The 20,400-nt window shown below is 42.9% G+C and overlaps 1 pseudogene; it reads right to left on the minus strand.

The window, feature by feature from the left end:
* Window positions 1-671: 671 nt before the first annotated feature.
* On the minus strand, window positions 672-19,688 carry LOC102399268 (annotated as a pseudogene).
* Between the last annotated feature and the right edge of the window lie 712 nt (window positions 19,689-20,400).

Consider the following 20,400-nt stretch of genomic DNA (forward strand, 5'->3'; position numbering starts at 1 on the left):
AGTAATGCAAGATTGCACGTTTCTTTGATGACCAAGCTTTGTTACAACTGGGCTGGGAAGTTCTGATTCATCTGCCTGTTTGCCAAACATTGCACCTTCAGATTTCCATTTATTTCAGTCTTTACAAAATTCTGTTAATGGAAAAAATTCCAATTCCCTAGAGGACTGTAAAAAAACACCTGAAACTGTTCTTTGCTCAAAAAGATTAAAAGTTTTGGGAAGATGGAATTATAAAGTTGCTTGAAAAATGGCAGAAGGTAGTAGAATAAAATCGTGAGTATATTGTTCAATAAAGTTCTCGGTGAAAATGAAAAATGTGTCTTCTATTTTTACTTATAAACTGAAGGAAACTTTTGGCCAACCCACAAACACTGTAAAAGAATGTTAAAATCAAGATGAAACCCCAAACCCTGAGAACTGATAATTTACATTTCCTGTATTTTAGCTTTTTTTGAGGACGGAAGAGAAATCTTCCAGATTTCAACAAACCATATGCTGATAGGATGAGACAAAGGATAAGATTCGTATCTTGGATCTTTCCAGACAGGCATGTTAGATGGTAACTAGAGAGGATTAATTGCTAGCTGGATCTGAGCTCAGGCTTGGGCATGGAGGAAACTGGTTTGGAAGTGTGAGGGGTTCCCTGAACTCTGGTGCAGACTATGAGGGTTTCACTCAAGGAAGGGTATGATGTGGGCATGAAACCATTCTTCAGACAGTTGGCGATGGTCTCCTTCTAAAGCCAGGAACACTTGCTGACCAGTATCTTCCATTGCCTTTAGCCCCAGGCAGTCCTCTGTGTATAGGGTGCTCTCCTGTGAGGGAATGGTTTTCTTGGCTTGGCCACTTCTGTAAAATCCAAACTCCTCAGAATCCATGGGGTCCACAGTGGAATTATTGAGGAATTTCACCATCACAAACTTCTTCAGGGCCATCAGGTTCTTCTTGGAGGACTCAGTGACACCTCTCTGATTAATATCTGCCCAGAAGATGCTCTGGTTGTGGTACCTGGCCTCCTTTACGGGCTTGTGCCAGTATCTGCTTGCACCAGGCGTGCTGGCACAGCTTTGTCTGTAAGCCCAACATCCAGTGTTTTTCTGATCACGTCATAGATGTGAGCGCTTTCTCCCAGGCACCAAGGAAGTCTAAACACACCTTGATGTTGTCCCCCAACTGAGATGAGATTGCTCATGGGGGGTGATGGGCATCTCTGAGACACTGCCCGTAGAAATTGGCCTCCCTGGGAGGATCCCATAGCATTGTAGCCTTACTGAAACCTAGGATCTTTAGCAAGAATCTGACAAATTGTTGTTACTTGGAAGCCAAGATTCAAAAAGAAGCTGTTCACCACATCCTCTATCAGCGTCTTACCAATCCCTAAAGATAAGACATAAATTTCAGGTATTTTCTTCTCAACCATTTTTTAAACTATCACCCATGCTTAAGGGATTACAACAGCTATCTCCCATCCCATGCCAGAAATAATGATCATAATGCATCTTACATTCTGATAGTTACAGAGACTGCTTACTACTTTAGACCCATCAGGGGCAGTGGTGCCAATGGGTCACAATGCCCTAGCATTAGGGGCGTGCAGGACCCTGAAAGGAAAATGAGAGCCAAGAGCCACTATCTTGATTCAATCACATGACAGCACTCTCAAGTTTTGTTAAGAACATTTATTTCATTTTATCAGTGAGCAAGTTGAGGCTTCAGTTCAGTTCAGTTGCTCAGTCATGATCAACTCTTGGCAACCCCATGAATCGTAGCACGCCAGGCCTCCCTGTCCATCACCAACTCCCGGAGTTCACTCAAACTCATGTCCATTGAGTCGGTGATGCCATCCAGCCATCTCATCCTCTGTCATCCCCTTCTCCTCCTGCCCCCAATCCCTCCCAGCATCAGGGTCTTTTCCAATGAGTTAACTCTTCACATGAGGCGGCCAAAGTATTGGAGTTTCAGCTTCAGCTCAGTCCTTCCAATGAACACCCAGGACTGATCTCCTTTAGGATGGACTGGTTGGATCTTCTTGCAGTCCAAGGGACTCTCAAGAGTCTTCTCCAACACCACAATTCAAAAGCATCAATTCTTCGGCACTAAGCTTTCTTCACAGTCCAACTCTTACATCCAGACATGACCACAGGAAAAACCATAGCCTTGACTAGATGGACATTTGTTGGCAAAGTAATGTCTCTGCTTTTGAATATGCTGTCTAGGTTGGTCATAACTTTCCTTCCAAGGAGGAAGCATCTTTTAATTTAATGGCTGCAGTCACCATCTGCAGTGATTTTGGAACCCCCTAAAATAAAGTCTGACACTGTTTCCACTGTTTCCCCATCTATTTCCCATGAAGTGATGGGACCAGATGCCATGATCTTTGTTTTCTGAATGTTGAGCTTTAAGCCAACTTTTTCACTTTCCTCTTTCACTTTCATCAAGAGGCTTTTGAGTTCCTCTTCACTTTCTGCCATAAGGGTGGTATCATCTGCATATCTGAGGTTATTGATATTTCTCCCGGCAATCTTGATTCCAGCTTGTGCTTCTTCCAGCCCAGCGTTTCTCATGATGTACTCTGCATATAAATTAAATAAGCGGGGTGACAATATACAGCCTTGACATACTCCTTTTCCTATTTGGAACCAGTCTGTTGTTCCATGTCCAGTTCTAACTGTTGCTTCCTGACCTGCATATAGGTTTCTCAAGAGGCAGATCAGGTGGTCTGGTATTCCCATCTCTTTCAGAATTTTCCACAGTTTATTGTGATCCACACAGTCAAAGGCTTTGGCATAGTCAATAAAGCAGAAATAGATGTTTTTCTGGAACTCTCTTGCTTTTTCCATATCCAGCGGATGTTGGCAATTTGATCTCTGGTTCCTCTGCCTTTTCTAAAACCAGCTTGAACATCTGGAAGTTCATGGTTCACGTTTTGCTGAAGCCTGGCTTGGAGAATTTTGAGCATTCCTTTACTAGCGTGTGAGATGAGTGCAATTGTGCGATAGTTTGAGCATTCTTTGGCATTGCCTTTCTTTGGGATTGGAAGGAAAACTGACCTTTTCCAGTCCTATGGCCACTGCTGAGTTTTCCAAATTTGCTGGCATATTGAGTGCAGCACTTTCACAGCATCATCTTTCAGGATTTGGAATAGCTCAACTGGAATTCCATCACCTCCACTAGCTTTGTTCGTAGTGATGCTTTCTAAGGCCCACTTGACTTCACATTCCAGGATGTCTGGCTCTAGGTGAGTGATCACACCATCGTGATTATCTGGGTCATGAAGATCTTTTTTGTACAGTTCTTCTGTGTATTCTTGCCACCTCTTCTTAATATCTTCTGCTTCTGTTAGGTCCATACCATTTCTATCCTTTATCAAGCCCAGCTTTGCATGAAATGTTCCCTTGGTATCTCTAATTTTCTTGAAGAGATCTCTAGTCTTTCCCATTCTGTTGTTTTCCTCTATTTCTTTGCATTGATCACTGAGGAAGGCTTTCTTATCTCGCCTTGCTATTCTTTGGAACTCTGCATTCAGATGCTTATATCTTTCCTTTTCTCCTTTGCTTTTTGCTTCTCTTCTTTTCACAGCTATTTGTAAGGCCTCTCCAGACAGCCATTTTGCTTTTTTGCATTTCTTTTCTGTGGGGATGGTCTTGATCCCTGTCTCCAGTACAATGTCATGAACCTCCATCCATAGTTCGTCAGGCACTCTATCAGATCTAGTCCCTTAAATCTATTTCTCACTTCCACAGTATAATCATAAGGGATTTGATATAGGTCATACCTGAATGGTCTAGTGGTTTTCCCTACTTTCTTCAATTTAAGTCTGAATTTGGCAATAAGGAGTTCATGATCTGAGCCACAATCAGCTCCCAGTCTTGTTTTTGCTGGCTGTATAGAGCTTCTCCATCTTTGGCTGCAAAGAATATAATCAATCTGATTTTGGTGTTGACCATCTGGTGATGTCCATGTGTAGAGTCTTCTCTTGTGTTATTGGAAGATGGTGTTTGCTATGACCAGTGCGTTCTCTTGGCAAAACCCTATTAGTCTTTGCTCTGCTTCATTCTGTATTCCAAGGCCAAATTTGCCTGTTACCCCAGGTGTTTCTTCACTTCCTACTTTTGCATTCCAGCCCCCTATAATGAAAAGGACATCTTTTTTGGCTGTTAGTTCTAAAAGGTCTTGTAGGTCTTCATAGAACCGTTCAACTTCAGCTTCTTCAGTGTTACTGGTTGGGGCATAGGCTTGGATCATCATGATATTGAATGGTTTTCCTTGGAAACGAACAGAGATCATTCTGTCGTTTTTGAAATTGTATCCAAGTACTGCATTTTGGACTCTTTTGTTGACCATGATGGCTACTCCATTTCTTCTGAGGGATTCCTGCCCACAGTAGTAGATATAATGGTCATCTGAGTTAAATTCACCCATTCCAGTCCATTTTAGTTCGCTGATTCCTAGAATGTCGACATTCACTCTTGCCATCTCCTGTTTGACCACTTCCAATTTACCTTGATTCATGGACCTAACATTCCAGGTTCCTATGCAATATTGCTCTTTACAGCATCGGACCTTGCTTATATCACCAGTCACATCCACAGCTGGGTATTGTTTTTGCTTTGGCTCTATCCCTTCATTCTTTCTGGAGTTATTTCTCCACTGATCTCCAGTAGCATATTGGGCACCTACTGACCTGGGGAGTTTCTCTTTCAGTATCCTATCATTTTGCCTTTTCATACTGTTCATGGGGTTCTCAAGGCAAGAATACTGAAGTGGTTTGCCATTCCCTTCTCCAGTGGACCACATTCTGTCAGACCTCTCCACCATGACCCGCCTGTCTTGTGTGGCCCCACACAGCATGGCTTATTTTCATTGAGTTAGACAAGGCTGTGGTCCATGTGATCAGATTGACTAGTTTTCTGTGATTATGGTTTCAATGTGTCTGCCCTCTAATGCCCTCTCGCAACACATACTGTCCTACTTGGGTTTCTCTTACCTTGGACGTGGGGTATCTCTTCACAGCTGCTCCAGCAAAGCACAGCCGCTGCTCTTTACCTTGGATGAGGGGTATCTCCTCATGGGCCCCTCCTGACCTTGAAGTTGGGGTTTAGGGAGAATTAAATGACTTGCCTTCTGGCCACTGGGTTAAAGAGAGGGGGTTCCTGTCTTGGCTCTCCATCTGTTGGTCACCTTGTTAACCAATGGTCCTAAACCACGAGATCATCTCTAGCTCACTGTTGTAAATGAACAGTCTTTTCCAGTTGACCTCTGAACCTCTGAGTGCCCACTCTTTTGAATTGGAATCAGATTTTATTTTAATTTTAGATTTTACGATCAGGCCCAGCCACGTTTGATTATTGTGCAGTATTTGCTAAAACAGAGTTTTCCACCCACAGAATGTGTCAGCCTCAATATATAGAATCAGATTTTTGAAGGTGTCCACAATAGACTTTGCCCTTTGAACTCAAAAGTGCTGCTGGGAGTAACTTTAAAGTGTGGTGGGGGGGTTGGGGGAGGTGTGAATCAGCTACCTGTAGTTCTAGCTGATCACACAGTCTTAATGCTCACACTTTAAAAATACTGCATATATATTTTAAACTGGTAATATGTTGTACTTAGCACAAAATTCAAATGGCAGAAAAGAATATTAAGGAAAATCTTACTCCCACCTTCACCCTTGAGTGAGTCAGGTAACTGCTATCACCAAAATATTTTATGAAATGCTTTATGATTACTGCACAATGAGAACCCTTTCCTTCTCCAGCCAATCTGGCTGTATGTTCTGCCTGATGGTAGACTGCATGGTTCAACAGTGGTAAGTGGTTTCCGTAACTATTAGAATATAAGATCTGTTATGATGATAAATTTCTAGTGCTTTTTTAAAATCAATGTTGGGTGCTTTCTCAAAAAATTGTTTAGTGAAAACTTCTCCCCTTCAAATGTGACCATTTTACAGAACTTTGACCATTTTAGCAAAAGAAAAGTGATTCTGGTGAGCTGAGTGTCTAAAGCAGAGGTTCATTTAAAATTTGGTTTTCTTTCACTTTTGGCTTATTTTTTTTGAATAGGCAATACATTCACATAAAATGTGAAATGCACAAAAGGATATACACTGAAAAGTTCCTCTCTGTTCCCAGCCACCACTAGAAACTCCCAAAGTCATTGTTTTTGTATCACCTTCTTACATCTGCTTCCAAAAATATTTAAGGCTTATGTAAGCAAAGTCATATACACACAAAATTATTTCTATATTATATATATTACACATCTGTCTGCTTATTTAAATCAAAGATGCTTGACCATATGTGTTCATCAAAATCACACGGGCAACTTTTAGATAATCCATGCGCCTGCACCCTCGAGGCCTTATTCGCTATTAACTGTTATTTTTAAAAATTGCCCTTGGTTATTCTGGTGGGCTTCCCTGGATATAAGCCAGCAGCCTGAGATACAATCACTCAGACCTGGGGAACCCACCAGGAAGCTACGGGGCCCATGCCCAGGCGACTTGGGCAGGAAAACAGCTGCGTGGGTCACTCTGTGAGCAATTGGTTCCACCACCCAGGGTTAAGGGCATCTGCAACCACTCAGCTGATAAGTCTAAAGGTAAATTGTCCCTTAAAAGGCACTGTCTCCAGATTAATAAAATCAGTGCTGCAATTACCTGTGTATAAATCACTTAGTTCTCTGGCCTGATTTTTTTAAACACACCCTACTTTTCCCCCTCTGATTTTTATAGTTATTCATCATACAAAACATAGAAAATATAGTAAAGCATCAAGAAAAAGAGGTACCCCTAATTACATAGCCTAGAGACAACTACTGGGAACATTTGCTTTATTTTATTTAGTTTTTAAATTGTGCAAGTAATATATGAACACTTCTGGATTTAAGAAAATTACCCAGACATTATCTGTATGTATTTAGTGTGTAACACTAATACATAAAGGGTAAGGAAGGACTTAAAACACACACATTGTTACATCCAACAAAAATCTACAATGATTACTTAATATCCAACCTGTTCTGCATTGACTTTTCCCCAGATGGTCTCAAATTTCTTTTCAGAGTTCATTAGCAACACTTTGACAGATACTCTGCGTTTTTGCCCCCCTGCTTCTCCTCAGGTGACCGTCTACAATACTTGAATACTGTAAAGTACACGCAGCCTTTCCCTCTCTTGTGCTCTGCGCTGTGCTACATTGCTTCAGTTATGTCTGACTCCTTGCGCACCTATGGACTGTAGGCCACCAGGTTCCTCTGTCCATGGGATTCTCCAGGCAAGAATACTGGAGTGGAGTTGCCATGCCCTCCTCCAGGGGATCTTCCTGACCCAGGGATCAAACCTGCATCTCGTCGTTGGCAGGTGGGTTCTTTACCACTAGCACCACCTGGGAAGCCCTTCCCTCTCTTAACTGTATTTTATACTGGTGTGTCTTACCTTGTAGCTTTGTTTAAATGGTTCCAAGACATTCCAGGGTAGAAATGTTATAACGTAGCAATCAATTTCATAAAGATGGACTTTTAGGTTATCTCCAGTTTTTTATTATTATAAATAATACTACAGCATTTATCTCTATTTCTTGAGAATAAGGCTCAAGATACGAATTTACCGGGACAAAGAAGTCCTCATGTTATAGCCATGAGTTTTGGGAAACAAACTCACTCAGAAGGACAATGCAGATAGTGGAGTGCAGTTTATTACACCGGCGGGCCCAAGGCAGCATCTCCTCTTAGCCAAGGACCCCGACCAGAATTTGTGAAAATCTTTTATACCCCATGTGCATGTGTCTGAACGCACCACCCCAAATTCCTTGAGACTTACATAAACCAAGGAAAATACAATCCCAGTAACCCCATCATTCACATGCTATGTGCTCATGTGCTCAGTCAAACAATTAGCCAATAATCAATAACCCCCAAGCTTACACTCCGATAGATACAGAAAAATTTATGGCCTGTCTGGAGGAAGGGGTGATTAGTGTGTGTTTTCTCTTAGGCGATGAATAACCTAGATATGATCTTCAAGGTTCCCCTCTCTGGAGGGGGTCTTATCCTTCTGTTGTTGTTTTCATAGGCACTAAACACAGAGTTCAGAGTCCATTGGAAAGGTGGCCGAGCATGATCAGCATGAACAGGCCTAAGATGGAGTCCAGGCCCTGTGAATTCCTTCTTCACTCACCCTTCTTTCTTTCCCTCCCCCAAGTGATAAGAATGGAGAGCCTAGGAGGAGCCACTCACTGCTCATTCCCTGCAACGTGGTCATCCTCTGCCTTAGAGCTAAATGTTTAAAAATGTCTTTTATTTATTTATTTGGGTGAGCCAGGTCCCAGTTGCAGCATGTGACATCTTTCAGTTGTGACATGTGGAATCTTAGCTCCTTGACCAGGGACTAAAACTGGACCACCCATATTGGGTGCATAGAGTCTCAGCAACTGGACCACTAGGGACGTTCCTTATAGCTAAAATTTTTATAGCACACAAAGTAATTTCTTTCTTTATCCAGGGATACTTTGCATCTCATTTGTCTTGGCAGGCTTACATTTTTTAAATGGAGCATTTTATCAAAACAATTGTAGATTTACATACAGTTGTGAGAAACACTATGCAGAGATCCCTTGTATATGTTCCCCCAAGGCTAAATTTAGCAAAACTATCATATAATATCACAACCAAGATGTTGACATTGATACAATTCACCAATCTTATTCAAATTTTCCCACTTTTGCTTGTACTTATGCATGTATGTATTAAGTTTTATGCAATTTTATCACATGTGTGGGGTGGTGTATCTACCACTGTATTCGATACTGAATGGTTCCAGTGCCACAGAGAATCTTCATATTGTCTTATTAAAATCATACCCCCTCCCTTCACATTTTAAAAAGACTCTTGATAAATATTCCAAACTACTTCCTGGAAAGGTATTAGCAGAATTGGATATCATTCTAAAAATGTAATATATTAGTGGAGAACAAAATTGTCACTGTCCTACCTTTATTTAACATAAAAGACTTTAACCATCTTTTAATACATTTATTATCAACTTGAGTCTCAAAGAGTATTACTAGTCCTTTCCTAGAGGATATAGGACAGGCAGTTCTTTCATTTCTTTGGATATTCAATTCTTCAAAACATTATTGTCAGCAAAAATCAAATCACTGAAGCTGCCAAATGCAATAAGCATACAGACTTCTATCTTTAACAAAGCTGATACTAACTTTATAGAAACTCTTCTCATGGTTTTGAGACAATAGTATTTTCCTTAATGGGGTTTTCTGGCTGAGGGCAGACTGGAAGACTGCAAACATTATTTCTAAAAGGGATTTGATCTAAATCAAAAGATATTTACCTTTCCTAAGTACAATTCAATGAAAAATCATTTTATTTTCTTTGAGTGGAGGTCACCTCTGGGAGGAGGGGCCCTCACAGTCTCTCTCCCTGAGAAAAGAGCTTACTCTTTCTGCTCGTTATTGGTCAGGGTAATCCAAGTCATCATTGCAGCAGGCTCCTTTTGTGGTCTCAGAATTCTTACTGATCTACAGTGAATCAGTGGGATCTACCTTTTATTATAAGCTATCATTTCTCCTAAAGGCAGAGCACTGCTGAACTTGCAATTGAGGAGATTATAAACAACAATATAGGGATGGATTTGGACTAGAAGGAATGTAAAAAACAACATAGGTGGGGATAGGTGGAATTAGAAGGGATTCTGCACAAATACATCAATATAGCATGGGGAGTTACTTGGGCCAGGAATGCAATTTAGGATAAATCGTTCCTCAGTTAGCCTGGAAAAATGAACACATACAATGCATAGAAGATGCAATTTAATTTTAGCCATGTAGTCATGCACATTTCAGATCTAGAAATCACATACAGAATATAAGCAAAGATCTGACTCTGAAAGACTCTCTCTCTCTCTCTCACTTTATATGTATGTGTATATATATATATATATATATACATTAAATGCATATATCCCTTGCCCCAACAATTCTGCTTTGGGGAGTTGATCCTCTGCATGTATTTGTATACATATGAAAGTGACATTCATGTACAAGGGTATTGTTGCAGCATTGTTTATAATAAGAAAGCTCTTATTTATCAGTCAGCTCTGAATCCAAAGTATGTGAAATGATTACATGAAGTTTGGATTGTGGTTTTTAGCATCTTTCCATCCAGAGGCAGAACAGAATCTGATCCACTGTTCATTTTTATCCCTTGAACTCACATTGAACAAAGTTCTGAGCTTGGGCAAGTCACCTGATTGGTTCTTACTGAGACTCCTTCAAGGAGTTAGTTAGCTTCTCATTCTAAGACTAGCACATGGCCAGGAGTCATGGTGTTCTCAACTGTCTTTTACATTAGAAGTCTGAGCAGGGAGGTTTGGGGGAATTTGCTGTTTGCTGAAGTGTTCTGTAAGCAGAGGAAGTGAGGGATGCAGAACTGTCCTCATGATTCCTTCCTTCTTACTCTTCCCTCAGGACCAGAAGCAAAAGGCCCCAAATCTACCTTATATAAAAGCCACACAAGGTATTACAATTTGGAACGAAAGTTCAGGCCTGAGTTCTTATGATTTTGAACAGTCTTAAGCAACATCTGTGTTTCACAGTCTGTTTTAAAGACATTTAATTGCTCTCATAATTTGTGGTATACTGAGTTTTGGTAAAAATTAACAGTTAAAAATATATCTTTATCTACATATATAGAGCCAAAAGAATAAGGGTAGGTATACTGTCTGTAATGATTATTTGAAATATCTTTGAAATGTTACAACTAAAGTTTTCAGGAAAAGAAAGATAAAAATGAAGGATGAAATAAAGGAATCATTGCTTTCATCTAATCAAAGCTGGCCTGAAATTTTGCATCTTTATTTCTCTGTAATTTGTAGGCCTTCTGTGTTCTAGATCAGGACTTGGCAAACTTTTTCTGCAAAGGGCCTGATAGTAAATATTTTAGGTTTGACAGGTTACATGGTTTCTGTTGTGGCCACTCTTTATAGAATGAAAGCTGCCCTAGGCAACGCATAAGTGAATGAGTGTGGCTGTGTTTCAGTATGAATTTATCTAACGACACTGAAATTTGAATCTCATATAATTTTTATGTGAATATCTAATATTCACATATAATTTAATGCCCTTTTGGTTTTCCTTCATTAAAAATGTGGAAATCATTCTTAACTCCAGGATCTTACAAAAGCAGACGGTGGGTAGGATTTGGCCAGCAGGTAATCCTGGGCCAATAACATCAAAATATGCAATAAACAGTGGGCTATGGCACCATTTTGAGCCCTCACCCTTATTCAGCTCCCCATTATGCTGTCCAGAGGCTCTGTGGGTCAAGGGGTCTCTGGGCTTGAACTCGTGGTAAAATAATAATTTGGGGAATAATCATCACATTTGTGTTTTGCTAAGTTGTCCTATTCCCAGCCCCAAGAGTGTTATCATGCTTGGAAACTCATCTCCTCGTGTGATTATAGTACCAGAACAAAAACTTTAGAACTTTTCTCTTGTGATGGTGCTTTTAAAGATTTTGGCACATAATGAGCATTCAGTGAATGCTAGCTCATCACCGTCATTCCCCAACTGCCTATAGTAGAACTTTCAAGCATCACAAAGTTTTAGGGTGGATGCCTCAGAGCTCATTCCTTGCAAGTCATTCATTTTATAGATAAAGAAACTGGAGGAGCTCGACTGACTTGTCCCCAGTCACACAACTGTTAGTGTCAAGGCTGATGACAAAGTTTTCTCCTTGAACATCTCAGGGTGAGTATATCTTTTTGGAACCCTTTCAAAGGCTGGAAACTCTTTCAAACTCTTCAAAGTGAAGAGTGATATGGTAAAAGGAGCATTGTCCAAGATCCCAAGGCAACGTAAAAGCAGCTCAAGTCCATTGCTTAGCTGCTGGGGTCCAGCCCCAGTGGATCCAGGGAATTCGAAGCGGGGAAGGCATCGGCGAGGGTCAGGAAACAATTGCTTAATTAAACATTAATTAAGGATATAAAGAGTGGTTAAATAAGGATAGCTCAGTGAGAAAATTTAGTGGAGAAAAGAGGCTGAATAACTTGGTTTACGTGGAAAGCTAATAAAATTCCAAAATAAGGAATTTGCGTCACCTGCGTAGGCCGCAGGCGTCCTCCCGTTCTCCCGAAGGAGAGGAGACACTAAGGCCTCCCCGGTCAGATCTTAGAAGCCCAGGCAAAATTAGTAGGCTTGACGAGCCTCCGCGCCCCAGATGGAAATTCAGCCAGAAGGTGAAAGAAAAAACAACATGGGGAGACCAAGTTTTGGTGAACAAAAGGGCGTACTTTATTTTCCAAAGTAGTTTTATACCTTAAGTTGTGCATAGAGGATAATGGGGGAAGGGGTAGAGTCATGCAAGGACAGCAGTCCCTGATCCTAATTGAAGCCAGGCTTTCAAACTTATCACATGCAAAAGTTTAGGTGATTTACATCATCTTCTGGCCAGGAGGCCTGTTAACATTTTAAGATCCTTTCTTCAGAAAACTTATTTTTCTCTAAAGGTGATTATTCTAAAGTCAGGCACCACCCTCCAAAAGGTAGATAAAGTTGCATTCCTATAGGGCAAAGGTGTGGTGGGCTATAACAAGAAAAGAATTAACTCAAGGGTCCAAGGTTACAAACATTAAAGCTACTACTTACATTTCTATACACCAATTATATCAATCAATACACAGCCAGGGACACAGTAGGTAAGGGATATGGAGACTTAGCAGCAAATATTGGCCCAACAAGTGAAAAACCCTTCACCAATACAATTTCTAATCAATCTTTTAACTGCTCAAAGGAATCTGTATTTAGACAGTTTAGAACATCTCATGCCTCTCACAGTTGGGAGGCTCTGAACAATCACATGTGGCCGGAAAAACCTATTCAGGCAGGCTAGAGGACTTCCAAAGGAGTTTGTAGGTTGAAACACTGTCACACCCAGGAACTTTATTAACTGGAGCTGTAAGTTAACTCTTTTTTCAGAGAGAGGTAGTGGGGGACAGGCCCCTGTAAAGTCAGAGGTGTAGGTGAGAGCACAAAGCAGAAAGTAGGCAGACTCTGGTTTTGGGGGTAGATGCTCGAGAATTTCCAGGGGGACTCCTGAGGCTCGATCCCGCCTTTGCGTATGCCGAGCCTCCTTCCTCATGACCTTTGCCACGGGTGGAGTTCCTCACGTTGGCGGAGTTCCTCACGCTGGTTCCCGGCACTTAGCCTTCTCTGAAACTGTCAAGAGCAAAACTACAAAGCTAAGGTAATCAAAATGGCATGGTATTGGCACAAAAAAACAACAGAGATCCTGGAAATAAGTACTCACACCTATGGTCAATCAAGCTTCAACAAAGGAGGCAAGAATATACAATGGGGAAAAGAGTCTCTTCAGTGAGTGGTGTTGAGAAAACTAGATAGAGGCAAGTAAATCAACAAAGTTAGAACCCACCCTCACATTGTATGCAGAAAACAAACTCAAAATGGTTTAAAGACTTATAAGGTGACTCCATACAACTCCTAGAAGAGAACACAGGCAAAACATTCTTTGACATAAATCATACCAATGTTTTCTTAGGTTGGTCGCTTAAGGCAATAGAGATAAAAGCAAAAGTAAACAAATGGGACCTAATCAAATTTATACGTTTTTCCACAGCAAAGGAAACCATAAACAAAATGAAAAGACAACCTATGAAATGGGAGAAAATATTTACAAAAGAGATTTCGTTTCTAGGATATTCAAACAGCTCATAGAACTCAATAACAAAATATAGCCCAATAGAAAAATGGGCTGAAGACTTAAATAGACATTTCTCCAAAGAAGGCCAACAAGCATATGAAAAGATGTTCATCACTGCTAATATTAGAGAAATACAAATCAAAATGACAGTGAGGTACCACCTCACACCAGTCAGAATGGCCATCTTTAAAAAGTCTACAAATAACAAATGCTGGAGAGGGTGTGGAGAAAAAGGAACTCTCCCACGCTGTTGATGGGAATGTAAACTGGCGCAGCCACTATGGAAAATAGTATGGAGGTTCCTCAAAAGACTAAAAACAGAGTTGCCATATGATCCAGCAATCCCATTCCTGGGTATGTATCTGGATGAAACTCTAATTCAATAGGATACATGCACCACTATGTTGATAGCAGCACTGTTTACAATAGCCAAGACATGGAAGCAGCCTAAATATCCATCGACAGATGAGTGAAGAAGATGTGTATATCTGCACAGTGGAATACTACTCAGCCATTAAAAAGAACGAAATAATGCCATTTGCAACAACATGGATGGATCTAGAGATTATCATACCAAGTGAAATAAGTCAAAAAGGAACAACAAATACCATATGATATCACTTATACATGGAATCTAAAATATGACACAACTGAACTTATCTATGAAGCAAAAACAGACTCACAGATGTAAAAAACAGACTTGTCGTTGCCAAAGGGGAGGGAAGCTGGGAGATGGATCAATTGGGAGTTTGGAATTAGTTATTGACTATTATATATGTATAATGGATAAACAGCAAGGTCCTACTGTATAGCACAGGGAACTATATTATCCTGTAATAAACCATGGTGGAAAACAATATATATATATATTGTTGTGTATGTGGGTGTGCATGCATCTGCATGCTCAGTCATGTCCAACTCTTTGATACCCCATGGATTGTAGCCCGCCGGGCTCCTCTGTCCATGGAATTCTCCAGGCAAGAATACTGGAGTGGGTTGCCATTTCCTTCTCCAGGGGATCTTCCTGACTCAGAGGCTGAACCTGCGTTTCTTGTGTTTCCTGCACTGGCAGGCAGATTCTTTACCATTGCACTTCCTGGAAAGCCTGTATATGTATGTATGTGTGTGTGTATGTATGTGTGTATATGTGTATATATATATATATATAAATAAAACTGAGTCACTTTGCTGTACAGTAGAAACTAACACAACATTGTAAATCAATTATACTGCAATAAAATTTTTATTGCAGTATAATAAATTAAAAAATAAAACTCTCCAGAGGATAGCATAAATCACATAATAAATCATATGAAAAGTGAAAGTTGCTCAGTCATGTTCGACTCTTTGTGACCCCATGGACTGTATAGTCCATGGAATTCTCCAGGCCAGGATACTGGAGTGGGTAGCTATTCCCTTCTCCAGGGGATCTTCTTAACCCGGGGATCAAACCCAGGTCTCCCGCATTGCTGCTGCTGCTGCTAAGTCGCTTCAGTCGTGTCTGACTCTGTGCGGCCCCATAGATGGCAGCCCACCAGCCTCCCCCATCCCTGGGATTCTCCAGGCAAGAACACTGGAGTGGGTAGCCATTCCCTTCTCCAGGGGATCTTCCCAACCTGGGGATCGAACCCAGGTCTCCTGCATTGCAGGTGGATTCTTTACCAGCTGAGCCACAAGGGAAGCCTGTAAACAATAATAAAATCTCTTGCCTTCATCTACCACATCCACAGTACTTCCAACTGCCCCAAAACACCCCTCCCTATCATTCAAGCTCTCCACAAGTATTACTTGTTTCTCCCTCTTCTCACTCACTCCTCCAGGAGAAAAGATCCTCCTTGTTTGGGAGAGGGAGGCAGAGGGGAAGTCTTTTGCCATTTGCAGGTTTGGTTTTGGCAGGTTGGCAGAGGAACCAATGCTGTGGACACTTTCATGATAAGACCCTATCACATCCTTAGAAAGGTAGCTGGGGGCGAGAGGGAGTGATGACGGGTGGGCCATATATGCCCAGAGTGGGACTTTTCCATTAAACACTCAAGGAAAAAACATTGACTTGCAAGTTGTGAGACAATGATGAAAAGATGTTGAGAAAGTAAGACTGTAGGGTACAGAGAAGGTGGTCAAAGAGAGATACGTGTTTCACAGGCTGGGTCCCTCAGCAAATGACAAAAGGTCCAGTACCTCCCCCACCCATAGCTTAGGACTGGGCTACACTTCTGTACACCCTCCCAAGTTCTCTCCCATCAGCTTTTGAGTTGGCGCTGCTAGATGAAGCCTTTCCCTGCCATACATGAGTATGTCTTACTGGGTCTATCATTTCTGCTTCTTTCCCAAGTAAACCTGAGATTTGGATCTGGTCATCCTGGCTTTTTGAGTGGTCATCCAGTCTTGTTGAGCTGGAGCACTTAGTGGCCAAGGAGGGATGAATATCCAGGACACCACCTGTGGCTAATCAGGGTGGGTCCTGCTCTCCAGTGATCCTGTGGGGTGCTGACCATGCTGTGCTGGGTCCACGGAGGTCTATGGAGGGAATATGTGTTGAATTACTGCAGCTCGAATTACCGTTGAATTACTGTCCAGACTTTCTGGAGGATTTGGATGGAGTTGGAATCATACAGTCTATATTTCTCTGTTTCTGTCTATATGAAAGAAATATGAAGGACTGAATCACATCTACCCTTCCCAGAATATATGAGTTTTCAAATGAAATGAAAGCCAACAAGCAAATGCACACATTCTGCAGATAAATGAGTAAAGAGCTTTTATCTACTCTTGTAATTAAGGATTAAAATGTTCTACCCTCACACAAAACCTGCATGTCTCATCCGGACTAATCATAAAAGTCATCACCATCACGGCTGAGCCAAGGCTCCTTCCATCCAGGGAGAGAGGCTCACAGATCACCATGTGGCAGATGTGTAAGACTGAGGACTGTCTCCTGGTCAGTCAGTCTGACACCCTACTGAACTGAGGTTGTTAAATGGCTGGCCTTGTGGAGGCAACAGTCACCCAGGCGCACGCGGAAAGAAGAGAAGATGGGTTCAAGGCACGTGTAGCAATCTGAGGAAGGAACATGTCTTGTAAGGGCCCACTATGTTCATTTCTTCATCCATTCAACAAATCTTTAATCAAGTTAAATGTTTGTTTATGACCTATGCCCCAGGCATGGGTCTAGACTCCAGGGGTAGAGCAGAAAAGAAAGCAAATTCCCACCTTTTGTGGAGGATGTCTTCCAGTGGGAAGAGAGAGAACGCAAATAGCTGACTCAGGGTACATCTTAAGGCTGAATGAGAAGGGCAGGGGAGGGAGAATGATGAGAAGATTGCTGTTTGGGGTAAGTGTCCAGGGAGATCCTTCCAAATCCGTGGCAACCGAACAGAGTGAAGGGAGAGTGACAGGCAAGAGGATCCCGGTGGGGAGAGACTTGGAGGGAGCTGGAGTGCCAGGGCCTGCGGTGGGGGTACATTTGCTTTTGGTGTATTTGAGCAGCAGAGGATGAGACAAAGAATGAGATGGTTGGATGGCTTCATGGATTCAATGGACATGAACTTGGGCAAACCCCGGGAGATGGTGAAGGACAGGGAAGCCTGGCGTGCTGCAGTCCATGGGGTCACAATGAGTCGGACACAACTGAGTGACTGAACACCACCACCAAGGATGAAGCAGAGTGTCTGCAGTCCAGGGAGAGAGAGGTGGGAGGTGGGGTCGGTCTGAGGGCCATTTAGGACTTTCACCAAGTGAGATGGAGCCCTTGGAGAGGGTTGAGCAGTGAAGTGACCAGATCCAGGGGGCAGGGCTGTTCTGGGGAGAATGGAGGGAAGGGGAAAGCTGGGTGTAGCTGGTGGCTCATTGGCTGCTGGTTTCTGATGGTGGTTTGCACCAGGGTGGTTTTAGTAGGGTGTGAAAAGGGGAAGATTATGGATAATTTTAAGGGGGAAGCCCAGAACACCTGTTGACAAGCTGCCTGCGAGATGTGAGAAAAGAGAAGATACCAAGGATGACTTTAAGATTGTTATCCTGAGCTCCTGGGAGAATGGAGTTCCAGCTGAGGCTCTAGAAGGGATACAGCTAAGTGAGGCTGAGCCAAGGGCTGAGGGCATGGAAGCAAGAAAAATGAGTGCAATTGTTGATGAATTTCCTTGCTTGCTCTAATGAGGAGGAGGTTGCAACTGGTAGGCAGACTTGACTGGTTTGGTTCTCATAGTATTTATTAAATAACTGAATCAATAACTGAATTCGCTGCTGAGGTTTAAAACTCACGGCATTTTATATAAAAATCTGGATTTCCTGCTCTTTTAGAAAAGTGGCAGTTCTGGCAACCCAGGTAACAGCTGATTGGCCTCGAATGACAGCTGGTGCCTCTGGCAGGGCGTGCCCTGTTCAGTGGACAGTCGTGCCCTCTCCTCCCTATTATCTAACCATTGAGGCTACCCGTCCTGTGCCCAGTCTCCTCATCTGAAAGTAGGAATAACAGCAGTACCTACCTCCTGGGGTCATTAGGAAAATTGACTGAGATAATTCCTGTGAAACACTAGCATAGTATCTGTTAAATATTCAAAAAACACTTGCTATTATTACTGTTATTACTATCATTGTTATTATTATTAGCTGTCTGGTCTTACAGGGCTTTGAGTTTTCAGAAAGCTGGAAGGGAATTCTGACAGGAGCTGAGGGGTGAGTGAAGCTTCCTCTCATAAATGACACTAGCAAACCCCAAAGCAGGATGGGAGGCAACACAGGCTCCCAGACACAGAGGAAACGGTGTCTGCCCAGGTGCTATCGGCCCCACAGATCAGGGTTCATTACTCTTCTTCCGCAGAGCTCGGCACTGTGGCCTCGATCACCCGGTGACTCATCTAACAGCCTCGTGCGTTTGCCCAGCTTGCGGCATCACAAATTACATTTGCAGCCCGCTTATCAGGCAAGCTAGGAAATTAAACCTAAACGGCTATGGTGTTGCTAAGTAATATGGCTGCGTACACAGACACCCGAGGCTCAGACCGTCACAACCCCATTAAAGCATCATTTCCCACTGTGGTTAATAAGGTTTGAAACCTTCAAAGGAAACCTGCTGTTCTTTTTTAAGGTCAGGAAATGGGGTAACTTGGTTATAAGCAAGAGATAGAATTTCCCTTCCTAGATGCTAGGGGTGTGTGTGTGTGTGTGTGTGTGTGTGTGTGTGTGTGTAGTGTTCAAGATACCAGTCTCGTGGCTGATTGAGGCAGAGGGTGGGGGGATATCAGAGACAGCCATCTTGTCCTCAGGACCCCTCTGCTCTGGACCATGAGTGTGCTGTGGGCTAAGTCGCTTCAGCCATGCCCGATTCTTTGTGACCCTCTGTCCATCAGATTCTCCAGGCAAGAAAACTAGAATGGATTGCCATGCCCTTCTCCAGGGGATCTTCCTGACCCAGGGGTTGAACCCGTGTCTCTTCTGTCTCCTGAACTGGTAGGTGAGTCCTTTACCACTAGTGCCACCTGAGCCAAGGGAGCCTGGTCAAATCCACCTCTGTGTCTGGCACCTGGACCCCCGGAAGTGTTTTCAGAGTGGCTGTTGGCTTCCCTCTGCCTGGGAATACTTCTCAGTGGATGATGAGAACATTCCGGGTGATTTCTCCCTCAGGGCACTTTCTTCTTTAGGGGGCTTTTCTCTTTCTGCAACGGGGCCCTCGAGCCCAGACTGGAATCCTGGCCCTTGGGGTACCTGGGCAGCTGAGCCGGACCAGGGCTTCCTTTCTCCACTACTCTCCAGTTAAAACATCTGTGTCCAGTTCCGGGTTTGTCTTCTTGTGGACTCACCAGGTTTAGAGCTTGAGGACACAGCTTCAGAGCAAGGCCAAAGCTCCATGGCTGCCTTAGTTTACCAGGTAGGGACTTAGGGTGAGTATCTTCACCCCCGTGCAGCTCTTCTGAGACCCCATAGTTTCCTGGGGGCAGGAAAGCTGTCCAACACATCTGGGCCATGTGGTCAGGGGGCTGGGGCACCTGGAACCCTTGGACCCTCCCCAGCTCCGATTTCTGGGAGGACTCCCTTCATCTGCTCTGATCTAGACTCATAGGACGGGGTCAGTCGGTCAGTTTAGTCGCTCTGTCGTGTCCAACTCTTTGCGACCCCATGGACTGCAGCACACCAGGCTTCCCTATCTATCACCAACTCCCAGAGCTTGCTCAGACTCATGTCCATTGAGTCAGTGAAGCCATCCAACCATCTCATCCTCTGTCGTCCCCTTCTCCTCCTGCCTTCAATCTTTCCCAGCATCAGGGTCTTTTCCAATGAGTCAGTTCTTTGCATCAGATGGTCAAAGTATTGGAGCTTCAGCTTCAGCATCAGTCTTTCCAATGAACATTCCACAATTCCTCTTGAACTCCACAATGCCTTTTGAAGATTCATTCAGATAGCCTGGGCCTCACAGGACTTCTGGTTGCTGAGAAGCAGGTGGGGTTCATAGGCCCCCTGGAGAGAGATGCCCGCCTCTCAGAGGATGCAGCCAGATCTGAGCTCCATCCTGCCCTCACTGTTGATAATCTGCCCTAGCCTGTCCTGTCTTTACCAAACAGAGGCAAGCAGAATGCCAAATTCCTTCTGGCATTTGTTGTGTGATATGAGACTTGGCTGTGCCCAGAGGGGACAAAGACTTTCAGATTTGGAATCAATCAAACTTTCCATAAGGATGCA

The sequence above is a fragment of the Bubalus bubalis genome, chromosome 11 (genome assembly GCF_019923935.1).
Source record: "Bubalus bubalis isolate 160015118507 breed Murrah chromosome 11, NDDB_SH_1, whole genome shotgun sequence".
NCBI classification, from domain to species: domain Eukaryota; kingdom Metazoa; phylum Chordata; class Mammalia; order Artiodactyla; family Bovidae; genus Bubalus; species Bubalus bubalis.